Below are 13,491 nucleotides of genomic sequence, written 5' to 3' on the forward strand. Positions count from 1 at the left end.
AAAAGTGAGAATCTAGCCTACTGTCTGATGCTGGTCTCTCCACAGTGTGGTTCTTGCTTCCTCTCTGCCCTGCCCGCTGCCCCAGTTAAATTATTCCAGGAGCACTCCCCTACCATACCCAGATGTCTGTGGTGCAGAATGGTCCAGCCCTCTTACATCCTCCCAGCAAGAATCTTCCCAAGATCATGTAAAAATGTAGCAGGGGTTAGAGTCTTCCAGCCTGGTCCAAGCTGCTTCTGCCTTCTCTTCCTTTTCCAACTTTCTTCCTGCTTCAGCCAAATCTGCATTAGCCTTGTGGGTCGCCCTGCTTTTCTAGACTCCTTAATTCACAGCTGGTTTCCTTTTCCATGTGCAGCCATTTGTCAAGCTGATTAATTATCTGTTAGCTGCCCCCTCAGACTGCGCCTCAGGGCCCTGTCTTGTGAGCTGCTTTCAGAGGCAGCCATGGGGAGAGTTTTCTGTCATTTCCTGGGTCAAGCCTTCCTGATTCTAGTCACAGAGGGTTAGAGGTGGACACCTGTTCTCAATTCCATAATAATAATAACTTGTAATTAAAAAAAAAAACATGTCATAATGAGGCAGGGTATCATAATGGACAGAGTTCAGGCTTTGACATCAGACAATCGAGGGTTTGAAATCCTGGCTCAGGCCATAATCAGCTACATGACTTTGGCAAATTTACTTACCCTTCCCAGTCCTCAGTTTCTGCATCTGAAAAAATGGTGGCACAATACTCATGCTGTGCCTGTAAGAAGAGTAGTGAAATGAAGATTCATAGAGTATAAATTAGAACTATGCCTCCAAAGCTAGGTTTTTCTGATTGCAAAATACATTTCATTTTATACTTTACTATCTTTCACCTTCCGTCTTGAAACAATGAAGAGTCTGAAAGTTCCTATTGTCTATTTACTCGTTCTCTGTGCTGCTATTTTGCACTCAGATGAACATTTTTTGCAAGATTGTTGAAGTACTCAGTGCCACTCCATGGGAAGAGTTTATGTATTATATGACATTATCCCAATGGGAATATCTGTGCTTATGAAATTCATTGGTCTCCTGAATTTCCTGAATTATTAAATGCAATTCAAATCTACCTACATGAAAAGTCATTCATTATTAAAAGACAAAGATATTTTATTTAAAAGAAGCAGACTGGTTACTGCCTATGTGTTTGTTTATGGGATCTACTGAAGCCACTAAATTCAGATGCATAACAGATATTTGCTCTCTCATACTGCTGTTTGCATCCTTAGCTGTGCCACTAATAGGGCACAGAGGTAAAGTCATTTGGTAAACCATGTTTCTATAAAAATCCAGGCCAAAAAATATATCAACCATAGCATGTAATAATGATACAGTAATTGGTTACAGTGTTAAGCTGCCAAAAAATATATCTTCCTTTAGCCCTTTCAAATGCTTAACAGAATCCCATGTGTCTGGATCCTGGGCACTTGTCACCTGTAACAGATGACACTCCCAGGAATCAGGACAATGAGGCCAGAAACCATACACCACATTCCCTGCTGAGAAGTTATTTCTAGAAACACTTCTTAGAAAGTGGGTTTCTGAAAGTGAAAACCATCCAAAATATTTTTCTGTCATTATTTATTGAGGTAAATAACTGTAACAAACATATATATTATGCAATAAATGTTTATTTTTATAAAAGTATTCCCATTACCTTTCTATCTCAATCATGAGTATTTGAAAGCTTACTTGATAGACTATAAAAATTAGGGTGATAACAGTAACAACTTTCATTATGGAACATTTAATATATACCAGACATCCTTTAATTTAATCATGACAACAACCTTAGTAGGTAAAAGGCATTGTTACAAGTATTACAAATAAAATTATTTTTTATTTAGTTTTACTTATTTTATTTCTTTACTCTTATTATTATTTTATTTCTTATAAATAAGGAAACTGAGACTCACAGAAGATACATAACTAATCTTCATAGCTATTGCTAAAGCCAGATTCAGCTTCAGGTTTGAATTCTAGAGTAGAACTACTATCCAAAACATGCACATCATTGTGCTCATTTACATGGTCAGTTCATCCTCAAGACTCAAAGCAAGGGTCAGACCTGGAAAGCCTTCCAGAGTCAGGCAGATAATTAAAAGATACTCTGCTGTCAAAACGACAGGAAATGGTAAGGTCCGTGGCACAACTGGAGAGTATGGGTTCCATCTAAAAACTTTGAATTCAATGCTTCATAACAGTGTATTAATCAAGCAAAACACATCGAGTGGCCAGCTTCAATCCACAGGAAATGTGCTTAAAATTCTCAATGTCTAGATTGATTTTAGAGGAAAATGGAGCCATGTTTCAGCCATGGGGTATTTTCAGAACATTCTTTGCTGTGTGTAAATCACTGACTCTATGTCTAGTAGAAATAGAGCAGACAAGAAAATGAAAGAGAGTGAGATGGTAGCTTTCAAGGAACTGATGATTAGAGAAGACTGCCAATATGATCAGAAACCACTGCTGTTATTAATAGAAAAATCAATAGTAACCAAGAATATTAAAGAATAGCATTACAGAGAATAAAAGTTGATGCAAAAATAATTATTATTCCTTTATTTGAAAACATATTCCCAACCATCATAAAAGAACTTTTTTTAGGGGGGTTACAAAGCAGGAGGAAGAAAGCAAGATGGCTGAGGAAGCAATTAACATGTATAAAGTGCTTGAACATGCCCTGCTTTTTCGTAGGGGTTTCATCCATTCTAAATACCAATAAAAAGATCCTAACAAATATTTATAAAATCCCTCAATGTCAAAAAGCCAAAATCATTCTTAAAAATTAGGAACACATGCAATTACAATAATTTTTAAAAAATCATTTTTCAACTCCTATAATATCAGAGCACATAACAAAAGGAAAAGTCCAGAGAACTTGCTACAGAAGTTGGGGGACAAAATATATATATCAACATGTTGCTACTGCAGATATTTTACAGAAATACTCCATAAACCAACAGTAACATGTGGTTTATAAATTTAGAAATAGCTGTCTTTTTTTAACACTGTGTTTTAATGTCACAATACTAATACTTCAAGTTTATAAAATATTTAATAATAGCAGACTGACCAGCATCTCTATCTTACTTTATCTCTACATAAATGACACATTTTTTTCATAATAATAGAAATAAACACAGATCCTGGCATGTTTCCTGAGGTTAATGGTTGTTGGCATCAAAATAGTGAAAAGCAAACTAGGTTTGGGAATTTGCCAAACTAAAGAAATTTCAGCTTCTTGGATACTCACCACAACAAAGAATGTTAAGTATCAAAAAAGGAAAGAAAGAAAAGAAAAAAAGACTGCTGGGGAAGGTACCCAGAGTCACTTGGTTAAAAAGGTTAACTTTTTCGTAGTCTAAAGAGAAAGATAAACAAAGTATAAAATAAAATATTATTACAGGAAAATAGTTCTAGGAGAAATAATCTTCAAAGAGAGAATTTTTTTAATTTTCAAATTTTTCTAGGCCAAAAAAATGCAGAGATTTTATAGCAAACCTTAATCCAATAAGGGTAAGAAACTGAACCAGATTTGCTTTTAGTTGTATCTGTCAATTTTTTTTTATAATTGCATATTTGAAAACAATGCTATAAACTTGACTTGGCAATTTAATTAACAACTTGAGGCTAGATGCCAAAGGCCAAGATGCAAGTTTTAAAAAAGCAAACCTTCCTACAGAAAGCAGAGCCCTCCATCCTGCTTTCTTCTGAACAGAAATAATATATTTCATTTTGAATTAAACAAATTAAAACAAATCCAGCACACCCAGTCTTCAATCCCAGGTCTACCAGTTGCAAACTATATGATTCTAGAATTAAACACTCTGCTTCCCAGGTTTCTTTTTAATAGGAAGTGGTGATAATTATCTTATATAGTCACATGCACTAAATGGAGGAAACAGAATTCTTCTATTTCAGTGCCTCAGGGTAATCAGTCTATACCTTCTTATGCACATTCATTCATGTAAGAAATGTTTCTTGAGACCCGATCTGGGCCAGACCTTATTCTTGGTCTTGGGAATTCACCAATGAGCAATTCAGAAAAGGTCTCTTCCCTCGTGGAATTCACATTCTAGGGAAGAGATGGACAATAAATAAGTAAACAAATACATAATATAGTTTCAGAAAATGATAAGGATTTGAAAACATAGAACGAGATAAGGGGATAGATAATGGAATGAGAAGAGTGGAGGAAAGCAGGATTCTTTTGAAAGGGGTCATGAGGGAAGACTTCTCTAAGGAGGTGATATTTAAACTTGAGATCTGAGTTGCGTACAGGAGAAAGCCCTGTAAGATCTGAAGGGAGAGCACCCCGGAGAGAAGGAAGGGTAACTGTAAGTCTTTGGGTTCTGGAATGAATTTAGCAAGAGCTAAAGGAAAGCCTGTGTGGCAGAAGCACAGTAAATGAGGGGAGAGCAAAAGGAGATGAGACAGTTGGGGTCATGACCAGCAAGATTACTAAAGATCTATGCTAAAGGATCGTATTCTAAGAATAATGTGTAGCCTGTTACATGGATGTAAGCCTTGGACTGACAAAGTCTGAGCATCAGTGCTCCCTGAATCACAGTTTTAACAACCATTAATCCTAACTACCTTGGGAATGTTTCTGAAATCTGGGAAGGGTGGCCAAAGTTTGGAATTGACACCGTTTACTGACGATGTTGTTTCTTAAATCAGTCCTTCATAAGTGTATTATACTTACATACAGTGTCTATGCCAGATGGTTCATTAAATCAGATATTTATACTAAGATATATTGCCCATACTGTATGTAAACAATATTTTCCACTAAGTGGAAACATTAGAAACAAAACACAAAAACGTAAAGAAAAAAAATTTTTAATTTGTAAACAAATAATCATGGTACTTCATTCTCTCTTTCAAAATACTACTATTCTCTACCTGCTGAGAATCCATTAAATGATGTGAAAGAATTCAAAGGAAATCTGCGAAACACTAAGGAAACACATGTACAATACACATCTTTAGTTTTTAAAAAATGTTTGTCCCTCCAAAAGCATGTCTTTACTACCTGAGGAGAAGCAAAATGAAAGAAAGGTACTATGTTGCATAATTTTTAATTCTTAGATGTTTGGAATAAATTACTAATCTCAATATAGTTTATTTATTACACTAAAGAAAGAAAACCAGAAGACCTGAATGACAAGCATCAATGAATAGGAAACCAACTGCAAATTAACTAATTTGGTGGATTTGGAAGTATGGAATTAAGAGCAGTTTTAAAAATCAAAGCCATCACATTAACAACACAACATCACTCAAGAAAAAAATGTTAAAATGTTGATCCCATTCCCACTCCAATATGGACCAGAAGCAGTCATCCAAAGGAATACACAGATTTAAGTGTTGCTAGAATGTGCCTCCATCATTGTTCACTAGAAGGGAGCCCTTGAATGTCTGAATGGAAACCACAACCCCTATTGGAAGCCAGCAACCTCTGCAACAGCTGGAAAACAGGCAAGGGGCTCAAAGGCTAAAAAACGTGATAAGACTTGATCTGTGATGGGCACTTGGGACTAATTCTTGCATAGAGCCACTTTGTGGCAGCATCACATACAAATCACTGTGGAGGACTCTTGTCCACACAGATCTGGGTAAATCCTTCACAGCTTTGTGTGACCCCCATCCTGCAATCTACAGAACAGGGCTCTGAATTAATTTGACTAATCTTGGCATTTATCTAGCTACAGATAGAACTTTTTGAAAACTACATTCTTGAAAATTGATTGCAAGCTGTGCAAATAACTGTCTTTCAATCATTTGGAGAAATTAAGGATAAAGTTCCCTGTAGACCAGAAAATAAAGATTCTCAAGTTTACAAGGAGACCAGTGTTCTCCATGCCTATTGGTGGTAACCTTGAAGTTATGCAGTACTGTTAGCATAATAATAATAATAATAGTAAGAATAATGTTTGTATATATCTCAACATTCTTTAGAATGAACTATAATGCTTACTTAATACTACCTATAAGATATATTTTAGTATTTAGCCACTCCTAGTAAGAGTTCAGTTTTTAAAAGCTCACATGTATGTCATTAAGAATGAAGGACGTCATTCATGGTCCGTTAATACCCAGTTGCGCACATGGTTAGTCCATTAATCTCAATGAGCATAGAGCAGAAGAGGGCAAAGATGTTGACCCCAGTCATGTTCCTGTGTCCCTTCACTCACTCATTCATTCAGCAAGTATTTTCAGAACCATACTATTAAAGAGGAGCATACCTGGCATTGCCATTATTACAAGCTTGGTGGGGAAGCATAATTACCTACTGATCAAGCGTAACACTTTGAATTACCTCGAAAGTGCTTAGGGAAAAAGTAATTCCTCTATTAGACAATCATGCAGTATCATAAATTGCAAAACATAACAGTTATTGTTTGCTACGTATTTGGCAAAATAACATTTTCCTCAGCTAGCTCTGAGTGTGTTGTGTACAAAGGACACATTAAATTGGTTCTTTTGAATAACATATTTAAACGTGGTATATGCTGAGACATCTAAGAATACTCTTTCAAGGGTGCTTTTCAACTCATTTAAAGATAGCAACCCTAAGAATGAACGATAATATATATTCATTCAGTACCACATCCTGACACTAGCAGTAGGGGCAAAGGATGCTTAACAGATGAGCGTGGCAGTTGCCCTACGTGACATCAGCCTCAAAAGGCCCTTTTATTGTCTCAGCCTGATGGATTCCCGTTATCTGTTGTGAAAAGTAGCATTTGCTGTTATTTGTCCTGAAGTGACTCCTTCAAGCTTTAAGATTTGCAAACATCAGTCTTCTAAAATTTGGTGTGCTTCTTTATATTCAAGTCACACGTATTTGGTGTGCCAGTTTGTACCCAGTTTGGAGTGTATCCAGGGAGTGGAGAAACAGCAACTATATTTCCCTTACATCATCACTTTTTCTATCAGTCCACATGTGGAAATAACTCTAACATTGATTGATTTGGCTCTTCTCTGAGCATTTCTTATACCAGCATGTCTTTTGAAAGTAGCAGCTACTTGGTGCAAGACCTTCAAACACAAGCTAGAGTGATGTCCAGAGGACTTTAGGCAAGCTACAGACAGGGGTCTAAATAAATAATCAAGGTTATTTACTGCCACAGTAGTAAATGTTCCCATCCTGTTGTTCTAAAATATTCAAAACACAAACAAATTAAGAAGATAACTCCCCACTATATTGTAAACCTCTGGGGGGGAAAAAAACTTTTATTTTTTTACCTTCAGTGCATAGAACAGATTCTCAATGTTTTTATTTTAATTTGTCTTAATTATGTTATCTCGAAACAAGCATAGCATATATTCCACAAAGAATCTGAAAGGTTCATTTTAATCTAAAATGTCAACTCTCTGACATTTCACTTGATCTCCAAGATTCCACACTTTTTCAAATAAAAAAACAGGAGATGAATAAGATGTCCAATAGTTAAGGGATATGAAGGAAAGGAAGTCAACAGACTGGACACCACAGATACTGCAGAATTACTGCCTCTCTCCTCCCATCCTTAGCTGGCTGTGAGATCGTCTACTTACAGTCCATAAAATGAAATGAAATGAAAATGTGTCAGTGGGGCTGACCTTTTATAAAGGAAAGACTCCTTACAAAATGGAAACACAACTCATTTGATGAAATAATTAAGGAAAAGCTAATGGAATTTTGGATATGAATGAAAGCCAAGAGATACTAAAAGTAACATTGGATTAATGAAAACTTCTGTGACCTTCTCTCAGAATAAGTCCACACTTCAAAGAAGCAATTAAAAGAGCTCACAAAATGTAGACTGCATAGCTAATGCCACAAAATGCAAGTCTGAGGAATTTAGAGGATAATAATAAAAAATCTCTAATAAGTTGCTGTACTTGAAAAGGCAAAAATACAATCACCGCGGTTAATCTCTAGACTGCAGAGAATAAAATATTTGCTAAAATGAAAACTGATTAAACACATAAGGCTTTGGTAAAGGCAGTCTTGAAACTACAGGACCTCGTATAGAATCTAAATTATGTCAGGCTCACTTCTCCTTTGGAAACTAGGGCACACATGAAGGATGCCACGGTTGTAAGGGGAGCAAGAATGTCCTCAAGAAAGACTTGACAACTCTGCTGTCAGTGACCCTCTTTATATGAGACTGATATGCATGTGCTCTGTTCACTTTTAAGTACTGTAATGTGGGGTGCAGAAAATCATCTGTTGGTTTATTCACCAAAAGAAGTGATTCTCCAACCCACAAGCTTTACTAACACACATGAGTTACAAGAATTCATCTTTGCTTGCGTCTCAACAATCTATTCCTTATGCAATGAGAGAATTTGGCACAGGATTTCAACATTTGGGCTGACTGTTATGCCTTGATAAATCAGTAAAAAAGAGCTTTCCACCAATTTTACAGTGAGTAAGAAAGGATATTTGTCCTCCACCATGGATTCAACTGAAGAATGCCTTCATGTGGCTCCTGAAAATTCTCATCTCCTTTAAGGGCTATGGTCTAAATGAAATAAAGTTAGGGCAAAAAGTGCCAGGCTTGGAGGCTCCAATTCCTACTAGAAATCCTCCTTAGAGTGTAGCAAAGGGCCTCACATATAATTCCCAATACTCTGCTAAAAATAGAGAGATGTAGAGTGATCTACTTCAGGTGGTACCCAAAGGCTTTTTTAAAAAAAAAAGTGTCTGGACTAAGAAGGGTACTTCTTATTTCCAGGAATTCAAATTTTTCAGTGTTGAGCAAAATTTGGAAAAGAGATAATAATTTACCTAAAACCTGTAAGTAAAATGAAAGCAAAGCTATTGCAACTAAGCAGAATATCTTTTTGAAAAATGTAATATTATTTCATTACATTCAGATAATATGCATTCACTTTAGAAAATTAGAAAATATAGCTTAGCAAAACAAAAAATGCAAAGAGTGACTATTAGACTCATTATCCAGAGATGATGGAGATTAAGCACTTGTCAGTCTCATCTTTTGCAAATACTGTCTCCCATTCCTTAGATTGTCTTTTTGTATTGCTTATGGTTTCCTTTGCTGTGCAAAAGCTTATAAGCTTAATTAGGTCCCATTTATTTATTTTTGCTTTTATTTCTATTGCTTGGGTAGACTGCCCTAGGAGAACATTGCTGAGATTTATGTCAGATATGCCAGTGCTGTCTTCTAAGTGGTTTGTAGTGTCTTGTCTTATGTTTAAGACTTTAAACCATTTTGAGTTTATTTTTGTGTACAGTGTGAGGGAGTATTCTAACTTTGTTGATTTGCATGCAACTGTCCAGTTTTCCCAACACCATTTTCTGAAGAGACTGCCTTTACTCCATTGTATGTTCTTGCCTCCTTTGTCAAAGATTAATTGACCAACTGTTTGTGGGTTTATTTCTGGGCTCTCTATTCTGTTCCATTGACCCATATGTCTGTTTTTGTACCAATACCATGCTGTTTTGAGCTCTGTAGTATTGTCTGGAGAATGTCATTCTAAGTGAAGTAAGCCAGAAATAGAAAGAAAAATACCCTATTATATCATTTATATGTGGAATCTGAAAAAAAAAAAAAAAGGAACTTACTTACAAAACAGAAACAGCCTCACAGACACAGACAAAAAACTATGGTTACCAGGAGGAAAGAGGGTGGGAAGACAATCATTAGGAGTTCTAGATTTTCAGATACTAACTAATATACATAAAATAAATAAACAACATGTTTATACTGTACAGCACAGAGAACTATATTCAATATCTTATAGTAACCTATGGTGAAAAAGAATATGAAAACAAATATATGTATGTTCCTATATCTAACTGAAATATTGTGCTGTATGGCAGAAATTGACACAACATTGTAAACTGACTATACTTCAATAAAAATATAAAAAACATAGAAAAGACCACCATAGATAACTGATACTCCATAATCCATAGAGCCAGAGAGATATAAGTAAAATGAAGAAGCAGAAGAGCTACTTCTAATTAAAGGAACAAGAGAAATCCCCTGAAAGAATGACAATGAAATAGAGCTCGATAGTCTACTGGATCATGCATTGAAAAAGGGAATGATCAAAACACTGAAGGAACTAAAAGAGACTATGAATAGAGACAGAGAATATTTTAAAAATGAAATTGAAAATATAATGAGGAGCCATTTAAAAGTGGAAAACTCAATGGCTGAGCTAGGGGCTGAGCTAAGGCAGTCGAAAGCAGACTACACAGTGCAGAGGAACAAATAAGTGGCCTAGAAGCCACGACAACAGACGTCACCAACCAGAACAGCAGACGGAAAAGAAGATAAAAAACAATGAAAGCAATATAAGGGGCATATTTGATAATATAAAGCATGCCAACCTATGCATAATAGGGGTACCAGAAGGAGAAGAAAGGGCAAAGGAGTTCAAAAAGGTATTTGAAGATATCATGACTGAAAAATTCCTAAGCATAAAGAAGGAATCAGATATCCAAGTACAGGAGGCTCAGAGGCTCCCCAACAGGAAGAATCCAAATAGACATACACCAAGATATATTATCATTAAGATGGCCAAGGCTAAAGATAAAGAAATCATCCTAAAGGCAGCAATAGAAAAACAAAAAGTTAGTTACAATAGACACAACAGAAAGAACCTCCATGAGGCTTTCAGCTGATTTTGCTACACAAACACTGCAGGCCAGAAGGGAGTCACAAGATGCTCAATGTCACTATCAGAGAAATGCAAATCAAAATGACAGTGAGGTATCACCTCACACTGGTCAGAATGGCCATCATTAAAAAGTCCACAAACAATAAATGCTGCAGAAAGTGTGGAGAAAAGGGAACCCTCTTATACTATTGGTGGGAATGTTAACTGGTGCAGCCACTACGGAAAACAGCGTGGAGATTCCTTAAAAACTGAAAATAGACTTATGCTATGATCCAGCAACCTCACTTCTCGGCATATATCCAGAAGAAGCTATAATTTGAAAAGGTACATGCACTCTAATGTTTATAGCAGAGCTATTTACAACAGCCAAGGCATGGAAGCAACCTAAGCGTCCATTGACAGATGATTGGATAAAGAAGTTGTGAGATATATATATAAAGATATATATATATATTATATATATATGTATATTATATGTGTGTGTGTATATATAAAATGAAATACTACTCAGCTATAAAAAGAATGAAATAATGTCATTTGCAGCAACATGGATGGATTTAGATATGGTCACAGCAGGTGAAGTAAGCCAGAAAGAGAAAGACAAATATCATATGATATCACTTACATGTAGGATCTTTAAAAAATGAACTTATTTACAGAACAAAAACAGACTCCCAGACATAGAAAACAAAGGTATGGTTATCAGGGGGAAAGGATAGGGGAGGGATAAACTGGAGTTCCAAATTTGCAAATCTAATTACAATGCATAAAATAGATAAACAGCAAGATCTTATTGCATAGCACAGGTAATTATATTCAATATCTTCTAATAACCTATAATCAAAAAGAATATAAAAAGGAATATATATGTATAACTGAATCATTGTGATGTACACCAGAAACTATGACAACATTGTAAATTGACTATACTTCAATAAAAAAATTAGAGAATATAGTGAAAAATCTGGAAGGCACATCATTTTTGAAGCATAAGATATGAATGCAAAATTTAATCTAATAATTTTAAAGATCTAGACCTTTAACATGTATCAGAATCCCTTACAGAACTTGTTAAAACAAGATTTTATGGTTCAGTTAGTCTGGGGTGTTACACAGAAAAATCTGGGATAAAGATGCTGTTCATATGGAAACTACACTTCAAAAAGCACTGATTTACCTAAAATGGAACTGTATCTGGAAAAATATGAATAACTGAATGATTCAAAAAGAAGTAAACAAAACAAAACAAAACAAAACATAAAAATTAAACGTGATTAAGGAATTACTTCTTTAAAGTAGCTAGAGAATTTGTCTGTTGAGTTGTTTAAAACCATTAAGAAACCTAATCCCCATGTCAGAACAAATATTTCTGACCATTAAAAAATGGAAAACTATCCAATTCATTGGAAGCTGGTATTAACTCTGAAAACAAAACCTGAAAAAGCATAAAAAGAAAAAAAATTATAAACTTGCAGTTATTCAACCATTTATATAGCCTTGGAACCTTGTTCACTTGAAATTGTATGTGGGAGACCAACTCATAAAGCCAATAAAAGTAAAGATGCTCTCTGCAGAGCGACTTCTTAGCCCGAATGCAGTTCCTGCACATGAGTGATCACTGCTCTAGTCCAAACTCACATAGGAATATGAATTTCAAAAGCCAAGTAAAATATTGGTAAGCTGAAAAATAAAACTATCAACCAAGGAAGTATGTATTATCCCATAAAGGCAGTCATGCTTTAATAGTAGAAAAATTATCAATATAAATCAAAATAGTTGATTCAATAAGAAAAAAATTGTTAAAATGACTATTTCCATTGGAAACATTTTTGTAAACCAGAAGCAGAAGGAAAGCTATTAATCATACTTGAAATATCAAACTCAAACCAACATCCATTATAGAGAAGTTCTGGAGTTTTAGGTACTTCCTCAAGACCTTAATATTTTCTTAAGACTTCCAAACTTGCTTAGAGGGTTCTAGGGGTCAGTTCCACTAAGGGTATAAGAATGAAGGTGAATACAGAACATAGCAACATCTCTCAGAGATTGTTCCAAACCAGAAACACTAGTTTTACAGGTCAGGAACCTTGCCTCAGAGCTCAGAAAGTTTGGGAGAACTCTTGTTATGTGAAGGGAAACTTGTTTCTCAGAGTCTTTAATACGCGTTGTGCTATCACAGCACATTCCAAACCTGAATGGCCACATAAAATATTGATTTCAAGGAACAGCTTACAGATCACATTGAGGAAATTGTATGATAGAGACTCTGATCGCTTTTTCTAAGGTAGATGTATGACAGATTCAATTTCTTCCATTTTACCCCAAGAGGTATTGCCTCTCTAAGCGCCGCCCCCTGTACCAGCACTGTACTCTAATGGCAAAGATGTCATTAGCAAGAGAGAAATGCGCTGAACACTGTGTTTTTATATCACTTCTTGGGATGCTGTAGATGTTGTTATATTTGAAATATTTTGACACCTTCTTTACATTCCCCATGTTGACCAAAAGGCTTTGCAGACTTCTAAAAAGTTCCGTCTCTCTTCTTGGAAAGATTTCCAGGTAACTCATTAGGACTTGTTTTAGAATTCCTGCAGCTACTGACATTATTTTCAAGTAAATATCATGTCCATATCATTTAATTTTGGCAGGTCTGAGATGCTGTGGGGTGTATTACAGAAGGACTGAAACAATTGCATTATCTACTAAGAATAAGTTTTCAAATAATGATGAAAATTAAGTTTTAGTGTGCATTGGTCTATAACCATTTTTCAGCTTTGTTAGGGAAATAATGTTCCTAAATTTTTCCCTAAAGCAGAGAAC

This window comes from Camelus bactrianus, chromosome 29 (genome assembly GCF_048773025.1).
Source record: "Camelus bactrianus isolate YW-2024 breed Bactrian camel chromosome 29, ASM4877302v1, whole genome shotgun sequence".
NCBI lineage: Eukaryota > Metazoa > Chordata > Mammalia > Artiodactyla > Camelidae > Camelus > Camelus bactrianus.